This window comes from Crinia signifera, chromosome 3 (genome assembly GCF_055691185.1).
Source record: "Crinia signifera chromosome 3, ASM5569118v1, whole genome shotgun sequence".
NCBI classification, from domain to species: domain Eukaryota; kingdom Metazoa; phylum Chordata; class Amphibia; order Anura; family Myobatrachidae; genus Crinia; species Crinia signifera.
The window spans coordinates 238,058,203-238,082,534 of NC_139219.1; the positions used below are offsets into that span (position 1 = coordinate 238,058,203).

The 24,332-nt window shown below is 44.3% G+C and overlaps 1 long non-coding RNA gene across 1 annotated transcript in view; it reads right to left on the bottom strand.

Moving 5' to 3' along the window:
- Nucleotides 1–1,073: 1,073 nt before the first annotated feature.
- Nucleotides 1,074–24,332, bottom strand: part of LOC146062683 (uncharacterized) — a 181,697-nt gene continuing 158,438 nt past the window's right edge. The window contains exon 4 of the long non-coding RNA XR_014471462.1: nt 1,074–1,298. This is a non-coding gene — a long non-coding RNA (uncharacterized LOC146062683). The remainder of the gene's footprint in view (nt 1,299–24,332) is intronic.

A 24,332-nucleotide genomic window follows, 5' to 3' on the forward strand; every position in this document is an offset into this window, starting at 1 on the left:
CAGGAGAAAGACAATGGGCTAGATTCTCTAAGCTTCAAAAGTGATAAAATGGAGAGTCTGTAACATGATATTTGGGAGCTGATTGCCTTGTGGTTTATCACTCTCCATTTTATCACTTGTCAAGGCTTGATATAGTTGACACTGTGGGCCTTATTCTAGTTCACTCTTTCTGACAGATGACCTTCTTAGATGGACAAAACCATGTGCACTGCAGGGGGGCAGCTGTAAAATGTGCAGAGAGAATTAGATTTGGGTGAATTATTTTGTTTCTGTGCAGGGTAAATACTGGCTGCTTTATTTTTACACTGCAATATAGATCTCACTTTGAAGTAAAACCCCACCCAAATATAATTCTCTCTGCACAAGAAACATCTGCCCCACCTGCAGTGCACATGGTTTTGCCCATGTAAGAAGGAATTTGCCATAAGGAGTGAACTGAAAATAAGGCCCCGTATGTTCATATGTCTTCCATTTCATTTTTTTATTGATTTGCCACATTTTTATATATATTAACTACCAGTAACAGTGTGATCATAAGCGCAAATTTGTACTTTCCCTAGTCTGTTTTTTTAATAATACACTTTTCTGCATAGTTGGCAGATGCGCCGACATTTTCTCACTGAGCCTGGCCTTTGTGAGAAAATGCTAAGTTTGCACATAAGTGGCAGCGGCAGCTGCAGCTCCAACCTTATAGTAATGGGGGGGGGGGGGGGGGAGGGAGGGAATTGCTTAGCATATACCAACATATATGCTCTGTTGTATCATCTATATATGTGTCTAGTGCCTGTTTGTGATCTCTGAAACAATGCCATCTGTTGGCAGCGAGTGTAACTACTAATCTCTTCCTCTCTCACACATGCACAAAAACAGAGGCAATCACAATGCCAATACACTGTGACAGGGACCCCGATTTCTCCATTTGACTCCTGACATTCATCCACATTTATATATGTGTATATGGATATATGAAGTAAGTGCTGGAGACTACGGGAATCTTGTCCGGGGACTGCCATATTAAAGCCAGTTCATCTACTGCGCTGGTGTTTTCCATACCTTTCTGGGAGTGATGTGATTTGTAGATAATGCCCTCTTTCCACCAGGACATGCCCCCAAAATTTGGGGTCCCTCCTTCCGTGATTCTAAATTTGGGAGGTATGCACTGGGCTCAGCATAAGTCATTAAACTCCTACAATAACAAGCAAGTACTTTGCAAAGTGCTGTCCCTTTAGGATGACCAATCAATCTTCTTCAACTCTGAAGTTCCTTCTGTGTGGTAGTAAACAAATCTCAGAGAGGCACTAAAAGGAAGAACAAAAATGTCTGTTAGCACAAACGTATTCTCTATTTCATAGACATTTGCTGCTATTGACTCATCTAATAAAAGTGAGATGCGTTCACATAAACTTTAGCTGTGTGGACACTCTTAGCTTCACTAGCACATGTGAGGCGGTTATGAGACCATAAGGAGATTATTAACACAACTCACCTAAAATAAGATATTTATGTTTTATGACCTCCAATTTGTGCAATTACAGAATGCGTACGAGTTCAAAACCACTTCATCAACGCACTTACAATGCTTCCATAATACACCCAAACAGAAGTACATATATGTACATCAGCATAGCTACCTCTGTGTTACCTTTCAATCACTGCCAAGGAATACGAAGTACATTCTCAAACATTCCTAAGACCATACCTCGCAACTTTGAGGAGGAACGCTTGCGCGTGCTGCAGACGCGCCTGAAAATTTTTGGGGGAGGCCTAGCGAAAAGGGGATGTGGTCTGTACTCGCGACGCTACCGAGAGGCCACGACCCCATTTTCCCCACTGTGAAGGCATAAATAGACGCTGTGCACATGTGCACAGCGTATATTCACAGATGACTGGGGGGACTCCTAGCTGAACATTACCCCCTGCCCCCCCGTCACTGGACACTGCCGGCCCCAAGCAGGATGTGGGAACGTCCCCAAAAAACGCTTCATTCCCGTAGAAAGCGAGACAGTTGGGAGGTATGCTAGGAACGTGTGTCTTAATCGCAATGGTGATTATATAGGCACAGACTCTGAAGTCAAGCTCAGTGTGACTTAGATGCATGCACAGTAGGAAACAATTGTTCAACTGTGTCCAACATCAACATTGTGTCCAACCCAGAATCAGGCCCACAGGCTTACTTATTCACTGAAAGCCTATTGTTTTAGGGCATGCAGCATGCTAGAGTCATTTTAATATTAGTTATATTATCATATGGTGTCTTAATACAGTATTTTTATTTCCATGGTATATGCTCAACTAGGGTCTTTAAGTAGATGAAAGGTGAGCATATACTGTACATTGCCAAACTTGTAACTGATCTCAGTCTGAATGGCAGTTGTTGTGTTCTCTACCTAGTGCTGTGTGTGTTCTTTTTTTTATTATTTTTATTTGAATAATCTTGGGTTTTTATTAGTCCCTTCATAGGGGTAAATGTAATTGTCTGCGAACTGCAGAAAATTCCAGATGAGTCTGACCAATTAAAGTAGCAATCTATATAGCTTATAGCTATTACATTTACCCCATAGGGCCTTATTCAGATCTGAGCTTAGTACAAATTTGTTTGGAAAATGGGCAAAACCATGTGCACTGCAGGTGGGGCAGATGTAACCTGTGCAAAGAGAGTTACATTTGGGTGGGGTGTGCTGAAACTGAAATCTAAATTGCAGTGTAAAACTAATGTAGCCAGTATTTACCCTGCACAGAAACAAAATAACTCACACAAATCTAACTCTCTATACATGTTACATCTGCCCCACCTGCAGTGCACATGGTTTTGCCCATTTTCCGAACAAATTTGTACTGAGCTCAGATCTGAATAAGGCCCATAGTCTTTTTAACCAATTAAGACAAAAAATATAAAGCGAACAATAAAATCACATGGAGATCTCAATTACTCTTCTCGTTTTAAAGGTGTTTTCAGTTAAAAAATAAAAATGATTAATTTAAAGCTCTTAAAAGCTTTTTAGAAAATCACCATTCATACGCATTTAGCTATTCTCCCTTTTCTCATGGCAATTGATTAATCATCACACTCTTTTGTAATACAGAAATTTGGTATGAAGATGATTTGTGTATCCCAGGCATCCAAAGGAATATGTACTGCATGTTGCAGTGTATTATAGCCTCAGCATGCAGCTAGAGATGATAATACAATATATGGATCTAAAACTACCAGCTGCGCGCTCATACTGACAAATAAGAGATTTCCATCACAGTGATCTCAGCTCAGTAGTTTCTTTTCTTGTTGAACCATTCAAGTCACATATTATTTTGATTAGCTGTAGGGGAAATTCAGACTCATATAGAATCTTTCACAATGATGAGTGGTGTTAAACTATTAAATGCATTAGCTCTGCTGATGAAATTAATCAATATGTCTCTATGGTCTTTTATTGTTTATTGAGTCATTGAATGATAAAGATCTGATTCACAGATGATCTAATCCAAAAATATGCAACCTATTGTTACAGTTGTAGATCAGCTGCCTCTGGAATGTCCCTGTATAAATATGTACAGCTATAGGCAGGCTCGTCCCGGCTGTATCTTATTGCAACTACACAGGGCTGGTGCTAGGGTGTTTGGCGCCCTCCTGCAAACTTTAAATTTGCGCCCCCTCATATTTTACAAAAGGACAGAGCACACCCCCAAAAAGTGTGGTCTCACAAGGAAGGGGCATGGCCACACAATAGTAATCCCATTTCTAATTATGCCAATCAGTAGCACAATCTTATTCTCATTACAGAGCACCAGAAACAAAATTGTGACTCCACCACCACCACAGAGAAAACAGGGGCATGGCCACATAACAGTACCAATAACATCATTATTACACATTAGGCCACATGCCGTAATAACCATTCCACAATATGCATCATAGTATGGCACCAGCTCATGAGCCAATCAGAGCTCTCGGTCCGACAGCCAATCAATAACTGCAGCTGCCCGTCCACAAGCTCTGATAGCAGTGGCAAATGGCGGTGAGTGGTGCTTCCAGATGGTAAACCCACAGTGCAAATCGCCAGGGCACCACTGGCACACATCTATTTATGGACCTACACAGCCCCTAGTGCTTCTTATTTACATTACACTTCAGAGTAGTGCCCCTTACACAAAATGTCCACAGTACACAGGTGAGGGGGCGATGCGGGGCGGCGGGGGTCCGTGCCGGGGGTCGTTGTGGGGCGGCAGTGGGATGCGGTAGAAGCCCATTGGCTTCTATGTGGCATCGCCTGATTATTCTGGAGGTGCCCCCCCGCCGCGGTAACCCAGTGGGGGATGCTTACAGCATCCCAAAATGCGGTAAAAACCCTGATAACGGGGTTTTTACCGCATTTCTAGCTTAGAGAATCTCCCCCTGAGTCAGCCAGCATATGGAGAGAGCATGTTTGCAGAGTGATAGCTGCTGGAGCAGTCAGAGTTACAAGGAGCAAGTGCACTGACCTCTCATGAAGATAGCCAGCTAAGCTGCACAGGGGCGGATCCAGGATAAAATGACAGGGGGGGCACCATGATAAAAAAGGGTTTGGGTGGGGGAGGGGCGGTGTTAGTGGTGCCAGTGTACATGCTAAGAGAGCGGCAGGAGAGGGTGGGAATGGAATTAAAAATAGGCCCTGGCATTTAAAGTACACAGGCCCACCATGGCGACAAAAGTGAAGGATGTAGTTGTGCGCGCTCCAAAGGCGCGCTCCGGAAAAGGGTGTGTGGCCACTCAACAGGGGGCATGTCAACACATATACAACTTCTACACATTATGCAACAAAATACTAGACCCCATTATACTTGCCCCTTACACATGATGCCAAATGGATTGAGCCAAAATTCAAATAATGCCACATGGATTGAGCCAAAATTTACATAATAACACACACGGATTGAGCCAAAATTCATATAATGCCAAATGGATTGTGTCAAAATTCACATAATGCCACACGGATTGAGCCAAAATTCACATAATGCCACATGGATTGAGCCAAAATTCACATAATGCCACACGGATTGAGCCAAAATTCACATAATGCCACACGGATTGGGAAAAAATTCACATAATGCCACATGGATTGAGCCAAAATTCACATAATGCCACATGGATTGAGCCAAAATTCACATAATACCACACGGATTGAGACAAAATTCACATAATGCCACACGGATTAGGACAAAATTTACATAATGCCACATGGATTGAGCCAGAATTCACATAATGCCACACAGATTAAGCCAAAATTCACAATACACTTCATAAATAGGGACATTGTCCACCAAAGGCTCTTATTAAACATTTACACCATAATGTCCATTACACATTAAGTTACACGCCATTATGTCCATTATGTGTTATGCCAAACACCATAATGCCTATTAAAAATGATGCTACATAAGTGCTGCTTCTCTACATGCTCATTGCCAGAGGTTCCATGCTCGTTGCCATGTGGGATTACATGCTCATTGCCAAGGGGGAATACATGCTTGTGGTAAATGGGGGACAGCCGCCGCCAGGCAGAAGTGATAGCCACTGACAGTGGCAGAGCCTGGCTGTATTCAGAGCACAGCAGGTCCGGCTATTTGAAATAATACCCCTTTCACACCAGAAAATGCATTCCCAGGTTGGCCCCTTTTACACCAGCCTAGTCCCTGCATTTTCTGGTGTGAGGGGGAGAGAAAACCACCCCTCCCCCCTTTAACCAGTTATCTCATTTAACCGGCTATATCTTCGGAACCAACTGACCCATTTACATGAGACAAGTATTATATTGAAGAAGTTTTGATCGGGCTTTGAATGATTTTGGTCCAGTGAAACTGGAACGTTTGGTTCCAGAGTAATCTGCCCTCAAAGAACATAAACAGCTATGAAATTACATTTCAAAAATAAAAAAAATTGGTTTACATGCAATATCTCTGGAACCGATTGACCGATTTGGACCAGCCTGATATCATATTGAAGGCCCAGCGATTTGGAATTGAATGAAATCAACCACAAGCTTCTGTGATGCCAGGGCGGGAACTGACAGCCGTCGGAACCGGGTGGGGGTCGGAATTGACGGGTCCCATATTATCCTATGGGGAAAAAACGTTACAGGTTTGCCAGGCGATATCTCCGGTTCCCGGGGGGGCTAGAAACACAGGGCTGGGCTCGTTGGAAAGCCCTGGTCGTCAGCTACAAAATAAATGACAGGAGGGGCACATGCCCGGGTGCCCAACCCCCCCCCCCCCCCCCCCCCGGATCCGCCACTGAAGCTGCAGAGAAAGACTTTGGGAGGCCCTGGAGTTTATGTGATCCCTCCATAGCCACATTGAGTGAAGCTATAAGGTACAGTAGTGCTGAGAGGAGATGAGCACCCTGGCTGCTGTGAGTAAGTAACCAGTGATGGCCAGGTATTTGTTTGTGATACAGACCCAGCCAGTAAAGACATTCCCAGTCAAGCAGCTGAATCAGAAATTATATGTGACTAGTCTGTATTTGGTCATCCAGACTTTGCAAGTTGTTTGTGTTATAGTACTACAAAGTTTAGTCCTGATACTGCAAAACACAATTCCATGCATAGACTGTTGGTTTAACATTTGGACACTGTGCAATCCGGATAATGTTCTGAAAATAAGGCAAGATACTAAAGGTTGCATCTGCAGCATTTATTTGACTTTGAGTAACTAAGTAAATTGTGTCAATTGCTATTGTTGCTTAAAGAAGCTGAAATTGTAATAAAACCCCTTTATTTCACTGTCACCTGTTTAACTCCTGCCTCTCTGTGAAGAATTCTGAGTTGCCACTGAAGATGTTCCTGAAAGGTAAATCCCAGTAACCTCAGACCTGAGTGTTACACTTATATACATAATGCCCACCATTGCCCTTATTAGTAGCGCTGATTATACGTAGTGCCCACAACAGTTGCCGACAGCAGTAGCATTTCGGGGGCATAGAAGTCAATTGATGCAGTGCTCTGTGCAGAGGTGTAACTAGATATCAGTAGGCCCCATAGCAAAATTGTGTAAGGGCCCCCCATTTACCAACTGACGGTGATAAATGTATGTAAAACATTAATTAGACAGTAAAGATGGCCCCATAGCAGCTGCACCCCTTGCATCTATGGCAGTTACGCCCTTGGCTATCTGTATCTGGGAGGGAGCTGATGCTGCTATTTGTCAGTGTTCTGGAAGGTACCAGGTGTGCAACTTTCTGTAGATTACAAGGAGGTTTTTTTTTTTTTTTTAAGTGGAGTGCAGGGACACATATATTATAATAATAAAGCCAGATTGGACATTATATTGCCTCTGGGTGTCTGGGACGATGTGCAGCTTGCCCCCTCCCCTAATGGTTAGTTACAGTACCTTCTTCCTGGCACTCAGCACTGCAGTCAGCACCTCCAGTCTCCATTGGGTCTGCTGTAAGTGCAAGAAGTCACTTCCTGGATGTTCCTGCACCTGCTTCCTCCTGGCTGACACTGACAGCAGCAGTGGCTCACCGTGTGGTACATTCCGGGCTCCGCTGTGCTGCCTGTGGGCGCGCTGAGCTCACTGACGGCGCTGCTGCCTGTCATATAGGGCTTTATTCTAGTTCACTCTTAGAGGCAAATTCCTTCTTAGCTGGACAAAACCATGTGCACTGCAGGTGGGGCAGATGTAAAATGTGCAGAGAGAATTAGATTTGGTTAGGTTTTTTCTTCAAACTGAGATCTATATTGCAGTGTAAAAATAAAGCAGTCAGTATTTTCCTTGCACAGAAACAAAATAACTTCCCCGAAAGCTAAATCTCTCTGCACATGTTACATCTGCCCCCCTGCATTGTCCAGCTAAGAAGGAATTTGCCTCTAAGAGTGAACTCAGGCTCAGATGAAAGGGGGCTTGCGTGCTTCTCATGCACTCGCACCCCCCCTTCCATCAGCTGGCGCTGGGCGGTGATTGTCGATTCTATAGCCAGGAGCAGCTCCGTTAAGAGCTGCTCCATCTGTATGTAGGCAGGAGTGGTATGCAATCAGAAGATGGTATGCAGACATAAGGTGGTATGCAGACAGGAGGTAATATGCAGGCAGCAGCTAATATGCAGGCAGGAGGTGGTATGTAGGCAGGAGGTGGTATGTAGGCAGGAGTTGGTATGCACAGGAGGTGGTATGCACAGGAGGTGGTATGCACAGGAGGTGGTATGCAGACAGGAGGTGGTATGCACAGGAGGTGGTATGCAGACAGGAGGTAATATGCAGACAGGAGGTAATATGCAGGCAGGAGGTGGTATGTAGGCAGGAGTTGGTATGCACAGGGCGTGGTATGCACAGGAGGTGGTATGCACAGGAGTTGGTATGCACAGGAGTTGGTATGCACAGGAGTTGGTATGCACAGGAGGTGGTATGCACAGGAGGTGGTATGCAGACAGGAGGTGGTATGCAGACAGGAGGTAATATGCAGACAGGAGGTGGTATGCAGGCAGGAGTTGGTATGCACAGGAGGTGCACAAGAGGTGAACTAGAATAAGGCCCATAGTTTGACAGGTGCTGTAGTTTGTCACGGGTAAAGTGTACATGTGTACATACGCACCCGGGGCACATAGACATTACATTGTCTAGGTGAGGGTGCGAACAATCCTATCGTATGGGCAAAGTATATGATTAAAAATAATACCAATATAAGAACATTAGAATGTATTCTGGGCCATCGCTACATGTGTTTCCCTGTTTGCAAGGATGAAAATGACATATAAGCAGCGGAGGATCTTACCCAGCCCTGCAACACCCCTCCGCAGCTTCTGCCCGCTGCCAGCTGCCTGGCACCGCCGCGCACCGCTGACCATCTCTCCTGCCCCCCTCCTCTTCTGCAGCTCCCTTGGAGTTTTACATACAATAAATCGATTTATTGCATGTAAAAATGGCACATCAAGTGCCAAATCATATGTGAGCCTCCTGGCGGGTTCAGGGGGAATTTGGTCCGACTTGTCCTTAGGACAATTAGAACTAGTGTGGGGCCTTAAGATAAACACACATGGGGATGAACCTGAATGTACTGTACATAGAGATGGTGGCACAAAATAATAAGTTATCACAGACACCCAGGGCCTCTACCTTAAATGAATATACATTAATTTCTGCTCTGGCGTGTGATTCCTCAAGTACAGTACATCTTTCTTCTAACTTCCACTAAAGTTTTGAAACCCACAAAAAACTCGAATTCTGTAGCTTTATATTCATGGAGTTTTTCTATATGTGCTGACACAGGATGGGTGGGTCGCCCTTACAGAATATTTTGCAAATGTTTTGCCATCTTAGCCTGTAGTTTCCTACTGGTTCTCCCTATATATGGTTTGTTGCAGGAACACTGGAGGAGATAAATAAAGTGTTTGCTGTAACAAGTGATGAAATCTCTGATGGGAAAGTCCTTATTTTTCTGTGTAGATGTGCATTGTTGGATGACAGTATCCTTGTATTTATCATTTTTGCACATTGCGCAGGAACCACACCTGTAGAACCTTTTCGAATTTATAGGTTTATTTTATAACAAAGGATTTTTACAATTTGGTTTCTCAAGTTTTGTGCTATAGAGTATATAAAATTTGCTTCACTGTGAAGGTCTTTAACAACTGGATCCTTTTATAGGATACTCCAATTATTTATAATTATTTACTTATAATTATTTTTTGTATTGACTTGAATTTTGAGATGAATGGGATTCCTAAATCTTTTTTTTTCTTTCATTTTATTTTGGTCCAATTTTATAATTTCCTACATTATCATGGTCCTCTTTCCTCATGTGCCCTCTTTTCTTGTATTTAAACCATCTCCCTACTTCCTTTGATGGCATCTAATTTCTCAGTATTACACCACCCTTAAGGAGCCCATACACGGTCCGTTGTGTAGGGCTCCGTTCTGTACTATGCGATGCGCGCTCCCGCGCATCACATAGTTCGGTACAAAAAGTATGTGCTGCACATACTTTTTGTACTAGGTACACATCGGAACGGATCGCAGTGCATGCACTAGGGATGCGATCCGATGTGTACTTTAAAAGTACAGAACGGACCGAAAAAAACGGACCGTGTATGGGGGGCATAATACTTATTTCAGTATCGTCTGCTAATGCAGATATGTTACTTTGTGCTTGTCCTATAATGTCTTGGATTGTAAGTTACTGTTTTCTAGTTTTGTTTACTTGTATATGAATGCTGTAACTGGGCACTGCGGATCCCTTGTAGTGCCATATAAATAAAAATAAATAATGTGTATCAAACTTTGTGAAATCTACCACCATTTATTTACTTTAAAAAAGTTGTTATAAATGCATGATGTTTTGTGATCTCTCCTCACACACTGAGGAAGACTTTAGGTTGAAACGAGTGGGTGGAGCGAGTGGACATCTTGTGGGGGATCACAGCTGGCTAAAGACATAAACAACACCATTTTTCAGGTGTACAGTCCGGTCCTTTCTACCCCTTCATTTAAGTGACACTTACACTTTCCTTTGAAATAGGGAACCCATGCAGAGGTGGCCCTGAATACATAATGATGTTTTTATATTGGTTTTATTTTGAATCATATACTTTGTATATACGGTGTTACTCTGTTATAACATAATAAAAATAGATTATTTTACATACATCTCTTTTTAATCCCACATCGCAATGAGATGAATAACAAGAACACCAGAAAACAACCTGATAGTTCCATATATATCTAAAGCAAGGAAGATACCATTGCGAGAGTTACAGTATACAACATCTCCAGTCATAAGTTGCGTATGCCTACTATTTTATTTAACAGCACCACTGGGAACCCTTGTCTAGCATGTTAAAGAACATGTACATTTAGAATTTGTGATTCTTAAAGAAACCTTTATACAGTAGGTAGAATATGCTCCACTGTGGTAAACCATTCTTAACCTACCAAAATCCCATATTTCTTCCCTGATATCATTAAGTAGTCTATAAAGATACCTTTATAAATGGAATCTGCTTCACTTTGGTGTAAGTATGGTATGTCTACTGTACTTCCAATACAAAAGATACGTATAGAAGAAGAGCGATCTATGGTTTTATGTTTGCTTTTTTCATTCATATGTTCATATTTCGGTGACATATTAATAACATATCCTGTATTGCAGCTTCTAGAGCAGGGCTGGGCAACACCGGCCCTCCAGATGTTAATGAACTACACATCCCATTAGTTTTGCTATGTGGCCATGTTGAAACTGATGCAAGGTATGCTGGGATGTGTAGTTCATCAAAATCTGGAGGGCCGGTGTTGCCCAGCCCTGTTCTAGAGTGAGACGTTTGTAGACCCTGACCCTGATTCTAGACTGCCACAATGCATATGCACATGCATCCTCATTGCAGCAACGATGAATATTGCTACATCTGTAAATGATGTTGTTGACAATGTAATGTTAAATAGACATACCTCCCAACTGTCCCTATTTTCGTGAGACAGTCACAATTTTTTGTCACTTTCCCATGTCCCACCTGTGGTGGGGGCATTTTGGAGTCCGCCCAGCGGCGTAACTATAGCACCGTGGGGGGGGGGGGCGCTGTGCATGTGGGGGCACCGGGGGCTGCGGTGCTATAGTTACACCCCCCCCCCCAATCCTCCGCAGACTTACCTATCTCGCTGGTCCCGGCGGCTCCGTTCTTCTGCTGAGGACCACCACAAAATGGCCGCCCCATATAGCACACAGTTCTCTGAAACTGTCTGCTGTATGGGGGCGGCCATTTTGTGGTGGTCCTCAGCAGAAGAACGGAGCCGCCGGGACCAGCGCGATAGGTAAGGCTGCAGGGGATTGGGGGGGGGGGGGTTTGCATGGGCAGCGGGGCGGTGGGGGATTGGTGGTGCTTGGCGGGGTGGCAGCGGGGGGCGCCCCCCCTAAAGGCGGGGGGCGCCCAAAACTTAGTTACGCCACTGAGTCCACCTGACCATCGCTGCAGAGTAGTGGACGCAAGTCTTTATTCAGCCTTAACTACTAGTAGTAGTAGTAGTAGTACGTTTATTTATAAGGCGCCGCAAAGTGTCCGCAGTGCCGTACATAGCAAACAAAAAAACAAATTACAAGGTAACGTACAGGGTGTGTTGAAAAATACAGTATAAATAGGGGTATAGCTGGTAGAACTAAAATCAGCATCAGTTCAGAAGTAGGTGTCAAAATTGTCGAGGAGACTGAAGATGAAGTAGAGGAAGGGAAGAACAGGACAGGAGCACAGGTGAGGTAATGAGGTAGGGTGAGTACGTGAGGAAGGAGGACCCTACTCATAAGAGTTAACATACTAAAAATAGGTGGGTGGATGAACGAAATACAATAGGATAAGTAGGAACGGAGGGGAACGGAGGCAGGATAGCGGGGGGCAGCAGAGGGCTCAGATGAAAGGGGGCTTGCGTGCTTTTCATGCACTCGCACCCCCTTCCATCAGCTGGCGCTGGGCGGTGATTGTCGATTCTATAGCCAGGAGCAGCTCCGTTAAGAGCTGCTCCATCAAAGCGTGCCCCCCAAAAAAGAGAGTACTTTTTCTTTTCTTTCTTGTTCCATCTGTATGTAGGCAGGAGTAGTATGCAATCAGAAGATGGTATATGAGGTGGTATGCAGACAGGAGGTAATATGAAGGCAGGAGTTAATATGCAGGCAGGAGGTGGTAAGTAGGCAGGAGTTGGTATGCACAGGAGTTGGTATGCACAGGAGTTGGTATGCACAGGAGGTGGTATGCAGGCAGGAGGTAATATGCAGGCAGGAGGTGGTATGCAGGCAGGAGGTGGTATGCAGACAGGAGGTAATATGCAGGCAGGAGGTGGTATGCAGGCAGGAGGTGGTAGTCAGGCAGGAGCTGGTATGCACAGGAGGTGGTATGAAGACAGGAGGTAATATGCAGGCAGAAGGTAATATGCAGGCAGGAGGTGGTAGTCAGACAGGAGTTGGTATGCACAGGAGGTGGTATGCAGATACGAGGTAATATGCAGGCAGGAGGTGGTGTGCAGGCAGGAGGTGGTATGCACACGAGGTGGAATGCAGGCAGGAGGTAATATAAAGGCAGGAGGTAATATGCAGGCAGGAGGTGGAATGTAGGCAGGAGTTGTTATGCACAGGAGGTGGTGTGCAGACAGGAGGTAATATGCAGGCAGGAGGTGGTATGCAGGCAGGAGGTGGTAGTCAGGCAGGAGCTGGTATGCACAGGAGGTGGTATGAAGACAGGAGGTAATATGCAGGCAGAAGGTAATATGCAGGCAGGAGGTGGTAGTCAGACAGGAGTTGGAATGCACAGGAGGTGGTATGCAAATACGAGGTAATATGCAGGCAGGAGGTGGTGTGCAGGCAGGAGGTGGTATGCACACGAGGTGGTATGCAGGCAGGAGGTAATATAAAGGCAGGAGGTAATATGCAGGCAGGAGGTGGAATGTAGGCAGGAGTTGGTATGCACAGGAGGTGGTGTGCAGACAGGAGGTAATATGCAGGCAGGAGTTGGTATGCACAGGAGGTGGTATGCAGGCAGGAGATGGTACAGATGGGGCAGGCTTCTTCTTTGCTGGCGAATCGCCAGAACGTCAGCAGCCTCGCTAACCATCTGACTGAGACCCGCGTGCATCTCACGCGCATGTGCGTCTCAATCTCCGTTGGCAGGGCGACGGGAACCCTGTCCGTCTCCGCCTCAGGGAGACGGACAGGGTTGGGGGGGGGGTGCAGGCAGGCGGCGGGGCCGCTCACCTGATCCGGGGGAGGGGGGGCTGCTCCAAGTGGCCACCCTCCAGTGGCCGTCACCCTAGGTAAATGCCTAAGGCTGCCTAGTGGTGGCGCCGGCTCTGCTCCTACGAACAGCTTATCATACCAATCCATGCTAAACCAGGCCCTTTGTTCTTGCATTCTTCCTTCCCACATGATCTGGTAAATTTAATTTACATAGATTTAGACATTGTAGCTTTGAAAGAACCATATTAGGAAACCCCTGCAAACTGAGCATCCCTAGATGCAATGTGGTTTTTACAGTATGTTCTTGGGCCTCCCTTATTGCTGGAGAAGTTTGTTTATCTTTTGCAAAGTAATTCACCTTCATGCACATAATTAATTCTATTTGCTGCCTTAGCGGTCTATGCTTCTTGCAATGTGCATCTCATAAGGAATTCTCTTTCCTGTTCAATGCTTCTATGAAATGCTCTACCAATTACAACAACACATCCTTTTATGATGTTAATAGGCTTCATTATTTATACTCCACAGGAACTGATTTCTCTACTTTTCTACTCGCTGATGATCTTTTTTTGCACAAAAACTATATCCTTCCCCTTGGCATTACTTGTCTTTTATTTTGTAACACAAGTATTTTATTTTTACATTAATTTCTCTTTAACAAAAAGGCCCTTTGGGTTGTCCATAAAAGCTGTGATTTTGGGCTATTGCAGACTTATATGCAAGTGTCTTTTTTGCAGAGCTGGCCCTAGCCTAAATTACGCCCTAGGCAAGATTTTGACTGTTGCCCCCTAGCACCGCCACTAGTTCCGTCTCTGACCCTGCTCCCCTTACCCAGCACCATCAACCCTCATCATAGCAGTCATCATTTTGGTGTCCCTACCTGCAATATTTTAAATAGAACCAGCGCACCCATTCGGTGCCTTTTTAGCTGAAAATTCATCTTATCTGCAATGTTATGACCAGCACACACAAGGAGCTTCTGATGAGTAAAATGATATGCAGCATGCCTATATTCTGTGTGCGACTGTGGCTGTACCTGCATACGGAATGCTATGTTACAGTAATTTCCATGAATACACTATTTCATATGCAGATACAGCCTCACTCACACACAGAATATAGGCATGCTGCATATCATTTTAATCAGCAGAAGCTGCTGATGCCCCTAGGCATTCCAAATGCCCTAGGCAGTTGCCTAGTTGGCCTATGCCTAAGGCCGGCTCTGCTTTTTTGCATTAGACAAGCATGTAAACAAAAAAAAGTCTCACCCAGCTCTACGTATTCAGATCTGGGTGCAAATGATGTGTCACGGAAACAGTGGTGCAGTTCAGGAGACAATTATATGCAGAGCCTGTGTAGATACAGATAGTGGTAGATGCTCAAATTAGTTCAGTAAAAGAGCCTGTGTAGTACTCCTGGGTGCAGAAGACAGGAACACACTGGAGTTGGTATTAATGGAATACTTTGGAGCATAGGCGAATCTAGAATTATGGTAATGGGTGGTCCCAGATCTAGACACAATAGTAGGGGGACCTTTGCGCAGCGTAGCCACGCGGCAAAAAGGGGGCGTGACCTCATGGGAAGGAGGCATGGCATCACAAAAAGGGGTGTGGTATTACACTTTAGACCATACAGAGTAATGCCCATTACACATTTTAGCAAACCTCGTAATACCCATTACACATAAAGCCACACGCCGTAATCCCAATTACACATAAGGCCACACACCATAATGCCCATTACACATTGGGCCACACATTATGATGCCCATTACATACTATATAACAAACCGTAATGCCCATTACATATTTGCCACATAAGTGCTGCTTACCTACGTGCTTATTGCTAGGGGGTTCTTGCTTGATGGCACCATAGTACCCATTACATATGATGCCGCACACCATAGTACCCATTACACATGATGCTGCACACCATAGTACCCATTACACATGATGCCGCACACCATAGTACCCATTACACATGATGCCGCGCACCATAGTACCCATTACGCATGATGCCACACACCATAGTACCCATTACACATGATGCTGCACACCATAGTACCCATTACACATGATGCCGCACACCATAGTACCCATTACACATGATGCAGCGCACCATAGTACCCATTACACATGATGCTGAACACATAATGTCCCTTACACATGATGCTGCACACATAATGCCGCTTACACATAATGCTGCACACCGTAATGCCCCTTACACATTAAGCCATACATTATGCGTAATGCCCCCACATACCGCCACTTAAGCAATGCCCCCAAAAGTGCCACTTACTGTCAATTTTTATATGAGCCTTTGCTGCTGCTGCAGGGAGAGATGGAGAGCGGTGCAGCTGCTTCTATGGGGAGAGGAGCAGAGCGCAGCGCAGAGCACGCTCCCACTCCCCTCCTGGTGTCCCCTCTAGCCGAGTGGACATTTGAAATATTGTGCGCACTGTTGTTGTGCGTGACGTCGGGGGAGCACGCTGGGCGCCAGCACCACATGATTAAAGGGGGGGGGCGGGCTGGGGTGAAAGCAGGGAGAAGAATTGGAGTGGCAGCTGCAGGGGTGACAGTCATTGACAGCTGGGCAGAGAGCAGGGGGCTGCCCGGCTGTATTCAGAGCACTGCAGGTCACGGCTGTTTGAAATAATACCCCTTTCACAACAGAAAATGCAGGGATTTACCCGGGAATATGGTCCCAGGATCATGCAGGGACATTCCCAGGCTGTCCCCTTATATACTGCCTAGTCCCTGCATTTTCTGGTGTGAGGGGGAGAGACAACCACTCCCCTCTCCCTACTCCCCTTTAACCAACCAGCTATATCTTCGGAACCAACTGACCCATTTACATGAGACCATTATCATATTGAAGAACTTTTGAGTTGGCTTCGAATGATTTTGGTCCCGTGAAACTGGGCTGTTTGGTTCCAGAGAAATCTGCCTTTAAAGAACATAAACAGTAATGAAATTACATTTAAGAAATGAAAAAATCGGTTTAACCTCAATATTCCTGGAACCAATTAACCCATATGGATCCAGCCTGGTATCAGATTGAAGGCCCAGCGATTTGGGTTCGACTGAGATCAACCTCGAGCTTCAGTGATGCCGAATGGGGGAACTGGCAGCCGTTGGAACTGGGTGGGGGTCGGAATGAGCGGGTCCCATGTTATCCTATAGGGAAAACGTTCCAGGTTTGCCCGGCAGTATCTCCGGTTCCCAGGGGGCTAGAGTCAAGGGGCTGGGCTCGTTGGAAAGCCCCATCCCTCAGCTACAAAATAGGCTAATGGGTGGTCCTGTGCACCCCCGGACCACCCCCTAGATTTGCCTATGCTCTGGAGGCAGTGGAATAACCAGGGAAGCAGGTACAGCAGGACACAAGTATGCAGATCTCTGAAGCAAGGCTGGAGCTTTGGGAGTTGACGCTAAAGAACTTGCAAGGAAACTGACAAATTGTACAAGGCAAGGAAAATTCTGGGAGGCTGGCTTATAACCCCACCAGAAGGATTCTGATTGGCTGCAGCTTGCAGCAGCAGCAGCAGCACACACAGAACCAGGAAGTACACATGGGATTAGCTGAACTGTGTGACTAGGCTGGAGTCAGTTGACAGATGTCCAGAGGTCAGGGGATCCTGGGTGTCATAGTGGCGGCCATGTCCTTGGAACATTGTGATGGGCTCTGGGTGGAAGGCAGTCATACAGGACTGTGACACAGAGACATCATGCCAGTAACATCAGAGTGTACCAGCTGCCTTTCTGTGGCACAGAATAAATCAAAATGTCGGTAAGTGGCGCATGAGAGCAGCGTTGGGAATGGAATTCCGGACATGAAGTTGTGAATGCAATTTCGCCAGCCATCAACACAGTTGCATACAATATGTATCAATGGGCCCAATTGAGACATGTTTGCACTGGTCTGATTTTGGACACTGGCTGATGTTTTTAGTGGTATTGCGCATTGGCCGCAATACGCACGTGCTAGGCCCGGCTGTAAGGGCCTTGGGCAAATTGTTCTATTGGCAAGGAGCTCACATTCTAGGAGTGGGCATGTGGGAGGGGGGCCACTAGCACTTGGTGGGGACACCCAATGAAACAATGGTGGTGTCTGGCTAAATGCAAGCATGTTTACGCTTGCTAGGGGTGGGAACATGACGTCAGTGCCTGCCCAGAAGTGGCTGTTTTGCTTGCAGCCTCTGAGTGTGTCCAGGGCTTCGCAGCAGCTGTAGGCACCAGGGAGAAGATTCAAATGTTTTTTCCTCTAAGCAGCTGTATGCAAATAGTGGTATACCCATACACATCCATGCACATGCAATCCAAACTCATTAGTAAGGTGGAATTTTGCAGGCATGGTGGTGGCGGTTTCCTGCTTGCTGTACTCCGATCAATCGCAGCCCAGCGAGCAGGTCTTAAACTGGCCCAATGTGTGTGACAATAGCAGTATACACACCTTGTAGGTGCTTGACCCTAGAGCAGGCATTCCCAACCTCGGTCCTCAAGGCACACCAACAGTGCAGGTTTTGTAGATATTCAGACTTGAGCACAGGTGACTTAATTAGTATCTGAGGGATTCTGATTAAACCATCTGTGCTGAAGCCTGGATATCACTAAACCTGCACTGTTGCTGTGCCTTGAGGACCGTGGTTGGGAATGCCTGCCCTAGAGTAATATATACATGACACTGAAAAATGGTGTCTTCTGATTGATTGAGTGCCTTTTGAGTCCTTCCACTGATATTATGTAAAACAATAGAGTGAATATTGCATTTACAAAGCAAGGAAGCAGTTCCCATTTGATTTTAGTTTTTTATTGTATATTTGCATCTATTTTTAATTGCAGTTCACAAAATAAATGCAACTATTGTATTTATCATTAGCAATGACCAGACACAAAAACAACTTGCTAATGTAAATGCATTAAAGTATTAAATAAATGCATTAAAGTACTTTGTAAATGTTTAGGCTGTATGGAATAAAATGCAGCAAAAAAAGAATGCTTTAAAATTAGAAATGTTAAGTTTGTTTTTTGTCAACTAAAATGCAAATTAAATGAACAGAAGAGAATATCAATATTTGATGCGACCACCCGTTGCCATCTAAACAGCATCAATTCTTCTAGGCACAATTCCACAAGGTGAGGGAGTTTGTAGGATTATAGTCAATTGTTAATCATTTAATAATCATACCAAACAGGTGACAATGATCATCATTTCAATATGTAGGTTGAAACACAGTCAGTAACTGAAACAGAAACAGGTGTATAGTATGCTTTAAATAGTGAGGATCAGCCTAACTTGAGGATGTGGAAGACATTTTCATGAGCACAGCAACATAACACAAGGTAGTTATATTGCATCAGAATGGTCCCTCCAGGCAAAGATTTAAAAGTAGGCTTGGGTCTCTAGATTTGCTGTTTAAGCTCTTTTGAAGAAGCACAAAGAAATGAGCAACATTGAGGACCATATATTCAGTGGCCAAGGAAACTATATATAAAATAGTGCATCATATAAAAAAGACACACAGGACCTTATTCGCATGACACACAGGACCTTATTCTGTTCGCATGGCCACGTGCTGTCCATCAAAAGATGTGGGAGGGTCCCAGTGGCATGCAAATGGATGTTTATGTAAAACATCCATTCACAGCCAGTGCAAATATATGCACCTTGAAAATAGTGGAGCGGCGTAGCACCATTCACAAGGTGGATCTGGTTCACTTGCAAGGATACAAATTCACATCCGAACGATGTTGGTCAGAAATTGCATTGCACAGTCCACAGTATCGCTTCAGCCTGATTATGTTTCCTGCTAAGGGCATCTGGCAATGTAGTATTGTCAAGGGTAGATTAGGAAATAAAAGTGACACTGGAAAAATCGCTGGGCAGATGGAAAAATGCTCAGTGTGTATGCACTGAGCGTTTTCAGCCAGCTATTTTCCCCATCATCATGCACCATACACAATGGGCATAATTGTGTGTATGGACCTTTAGTCACAACTCTGTGAGGTTTGACCTAAAACACCTCTTTGCATATATTATTTTAATAGTTTACAAGCGCAACAGCCAAGGATGTGTGTGGATCTGATAACACTGTAGGGGCTATTTGTCTCTGTTGCAATATACAATGAAAAGTCAAATACCAAGAAAAGTACATTAACTCTAACCGTTACCACCAGTGCACCAGCATTAGTCACACTGCAGTCATATCCCACTAGGCGGAAATACTAATAACCTGTGCATGGATGCATTCCGCACATTGAACATATGGTGTATACTGATAACAAATTTGTAAATATAAATTAGAATCACCTTACTTTTTTCTGAGCATTTATTTACTGACTTTAAGATTTCATTAATTGACTCTTTTCATGTGAATCAGCATTGTGTTTGGCACCATCATTATTTGGTTTACAAAAGGTCAGTTGTATTTAGCCCTTGGCCATTTATATGTGGGAAAAGAACACACATCTATTAGCCTCTATTTCTAATAATTAACATGACTAGTGTGCTTACTAACAGCTGACTGTGGTTTTAGGCTAAATGGGAACCCAAACAAGTCCCATAGGCCTCTGGCAATCATATAATCCGATTATCTCCTTCAAACATTACTTAAAATGATGTCCGGGACTAGCGGAATTAAAAATGCTTGCTGCTTTATTCCAATGGTCAATAGGTTTAATAACTACATGAATATAGAAATAGTTTTCCTGTTATTTGTCTTTTAGAAATCAGATTTACATATTTTAGAATATATTACATATTGACTTGAACATCTTTGAGTCTGTTTGCTATAAAATATGTGATACTGACATTATTAATTCTAAAAACCTATTGTAACACACAATTATACTCTGGTTTATCCATTCAGTAATATGCCTTCCAATATGATCAGTGTCACCTTGGATATGATATTTTGCAACAGATTTTACTAGATTTCTTATCTTATACCTAGACTGTCCTTAAGAGGGATAACAACCTTACTAAATCATACAGACATCGTACAAACATTTATGATCATCGTGCCCATATCTTGTGCCTGACTAAATAACTGTGCAGACATTTACATGTGCCTGCCCAATTGGGATTCAGTCACTTGTGGCCCCTGCGTAAAGTGCAAGGGCGGCCTAATGACTGCCTAAACACAAAGACATATCGGGGGTACACACCCACTGACTCCCGCATAATGTATACCCAGCATTACTCTAAACCAATTTCCTGCATAGATTTATTTTATTTGTTAACAGTTTCTTATATAACGCAGCATATTCCATTGGGCTTTACAAAGGAGAAAACAAACAGGGTGTTTACAGACAGTCAAAAGGTAGGAGGGCCCTGCTCGCAAGCTTACAACAATCTATAGGGAAAAAGGCATTGATACATAAGGATAGATACTGTATTCTTTATTGCAGGGATGGGGAACTTTCAGCCACCAGCCGCTGCTGAACCACACATCCCAGCATGCCTTGCAACAGTTGTAGCATGGCCACATAGCAAAACTGTAACAAGGAATGCTGGGGTGTGCAGTCCCACAAATATCAGAGGGCTGAAAGCCCCCATCCCTGCTTTATTGCATTAATTCCACCAGAATGCAAAGGTTCCTGGTGTGCTGTATGATACGATGACCCAGCAGTTTGGTCATGGGTCAGGAGGATGGAAAATGTGAAAAAGAGAGTGGATATGTGTGGACTGTACAGTGGGGATGTGATTAGATAGGAATGGTATATGGAGGTTAAGTGGCTGAATCTGGAATTTGATAAGCTTGCCTGAAGAGGTGAGTTTTCAGGGAACGCATATAAGTTTGGTGACTGGAAGAGAGTCTTTGTGCTTGGGAGGGCATTCCACAGAGTGGGTGAAGCCCGAAGAAAGTCCTGCAATCGGGAATGGGAGCTAGTGAAGAGTGTGGATGAGAGACGTAGAAGCTTGTGAGGAGTGTAGATGTTGGTGTAGTTTGATTTATGGCTTTGTGTGTAAGTAAAATAATTTTTATTGAATACGGTAGAATACAGGTAAGCAATGAAGTGACTGACAGAGTAGCTTTGCAGACAATGACTGTCTGGCTAGGAAGATTAGACTCGCAGCTGCATTTATGATGGACTGTAGTGGTGAGAGTCTGTATTAGGGAAGGCCAAAAAGGAGACTATTGCAATAATCAATGCGTGAGATGATGAGAGCATGGATTAAAGTTTTTGCAGTGTCTTGTGTAAGGTAAGGTCAAGGATAACACCTAGGCAGCGAGCTTGAGAGGTAGGAGTAATTGTCATATTCTCAACAGCAATAATGATGTCTGGTTGGTAACTACGAAATGAGAAAAAGAAAAGAAGATGTCCTGTATCGGTGCACCAAGATAAGAAATAAAATATAACTTTTATTATTCTCTTTTAAGAACTGCGAGATAAAATTACATATAATAACAAACAAGGGTGGGGTGTAACACACTTTAAAACCAAGGTGGCAGGCAGACGCTTGTAGTAGGGTATAGTGTATGTACTGATTTCACTTAGAACGGTGTGCTCTTGGTCCGTACAGAATTAACTGACAGACCCACTATTGATACTGGTAATATGAGCGGGTTAATAAACCTCTTTAATAGATGCTCTGATTACCGCAATATCGCTTGTGCCAGCTGGATTAAAGCATCAGTGGGAACGTAGTGACAGGATGGCGGGGGATTAACATACACTTGATTTATATAGTGTATAATCCCTTTTTAAGCCACTGTCCCTAGTACTGTTCGACCACTGTGGACACACTCAATCAGATAGAAACGTGATCTCCCATCGGCTAAAATGCCTGCCTAATAGGGGAGTCCGTGTGCTAGATAGAGGTGCCGCCTGGGTAATTTCACTGTGCTAGTCCCATGGAGTCGCCTCCAAAAGGACCTAGCTGGCTGCAGTGAACGCCCTTAGAAGGGCTATAGCGGTAGGGCACTAGTTCAACAAATAACACATCAATATGAAAAATAATAAACAACTACAAACATCTGCCCGCGCACCGCTAGCCGGCACACGCTTCACAGATTTCAGCTTCCTCAGGGCCAACCTGCCTGAGTGATTACAAGGGTTTATATACCATTAGTACTGTGGTATGCTCCAATCGTAGTGCGTCTGGAAGGACGCGCCCCCTGGAAGTCCGGCGGGAAGTGCAGTCCTATAGTGTGACCCGCTGCTCGGCGGGCCCCCGTACGGTGTCCTGTAAGTTCAAGTACTGAATGTTGTTGTCATGGTTATCATCTAAGCGTGTTGTTTGAGGTTGGCATGGTTACCGATCGTCATTGGTTGCGTGCCAATGCCCAGTCATATGCGAGCGGACAAGGACGGACGCACGCCATAGACGCGCCCACCTATGGACACACGCTTAGATGATAACCATGACAACAACATTCAATACTTGAACTTACAGGACAGGTTAAAGAGGTTTATTAACCCGCTCATATTACCAGTATCAATAGTGGGTCTGTCAGTTAATTCTGTACGGACCAAGAGCACACCGTTCTAAGTGAAATCAGTACATACACTATACCCTACTACAAGCGTCTGCCTGCCACCTTGGTTTTAAAGTGTGTTACACCCCACTCTTGTTTGTTATTATATGTAATTTTATCTTGCAGTTCTTAAAAGAGAATAATAAAAGTTATATTTTATTTCTTATCTTGGTGCACCGATACAGGACATCTTCTTTTCTTTTTCTCATTTCCTGTTAACTCCCATGTCCGAGGTAGCACACCCCCGTACGTCTGAATAAAATTCAGAATACCATAATTCAGGGGGTCCACTTTCTGTATTATTGTGTCTTGTGCGACCCACTACACCCCTCTTTATCCCTCCTGGTTGGTAACTACTATTTATTGGTGGAAATATAATTAATTCTGTTTTAGAAATATTAAGTTTGAGGGGGTGAGATGGCATCCAGGATGAAACAGCAGAAAGGCATGCAAAGTCACGGCTCAATACAGATGGGGACGGGTCCAGGGAGGATAGGTAGAGCTGAAGATAGGTATGCTGATTCGCATACAGATGATATTGAAATCAAAAAGAGTTGATTAGTTTGCCAAGAGATGAGGTATAGATTGAGAAAAGCAGAGGACCGAAAACTGAACCCTGAGGTACGCCAACTGAAAGAGGTAGTGATGAGGAGGTAGAGTCAGAGAAACAAACACTAAAGGAGTGGTTAGATAGGTAGGATGAGAACCAAGAAAGGGCTGTATCTTTAAGACCTAGGGATTGTAGTGTCTGCATGAGAAGTGTGGGTACTTGTTTAGTTTCACGGCGGCCGATATATCAGATGCGATATCGGCCGATATATATTGGATGCGATCTGATGCGATTTCTTACCTGTTCATAACCCCACTATCCACTATGCATGGAGTCGATTATATATAGTGTGGCGACCGCAGCGAGCCAACGAGCCCGAAGAGTGGCGAGGGGACGCGAATTACTACACTCGCCACACTATATAAAATCAACTCCATGCGTAGTTGATAGTGGGGTTATGAACAGGTAAAAAATCTCATCGGATCGCATCCAATATATCGGCCGATATCAGATCCGATATATCGGCCGCCGTGAAACTAAACAAGTACCGAAGTGTGTGGCCAAAAGTGTCAAAAGCAGCAGAGAGATCTAGAAGAATTAGTAGTAAATAGTGGCCTTTAGACTTAGCAG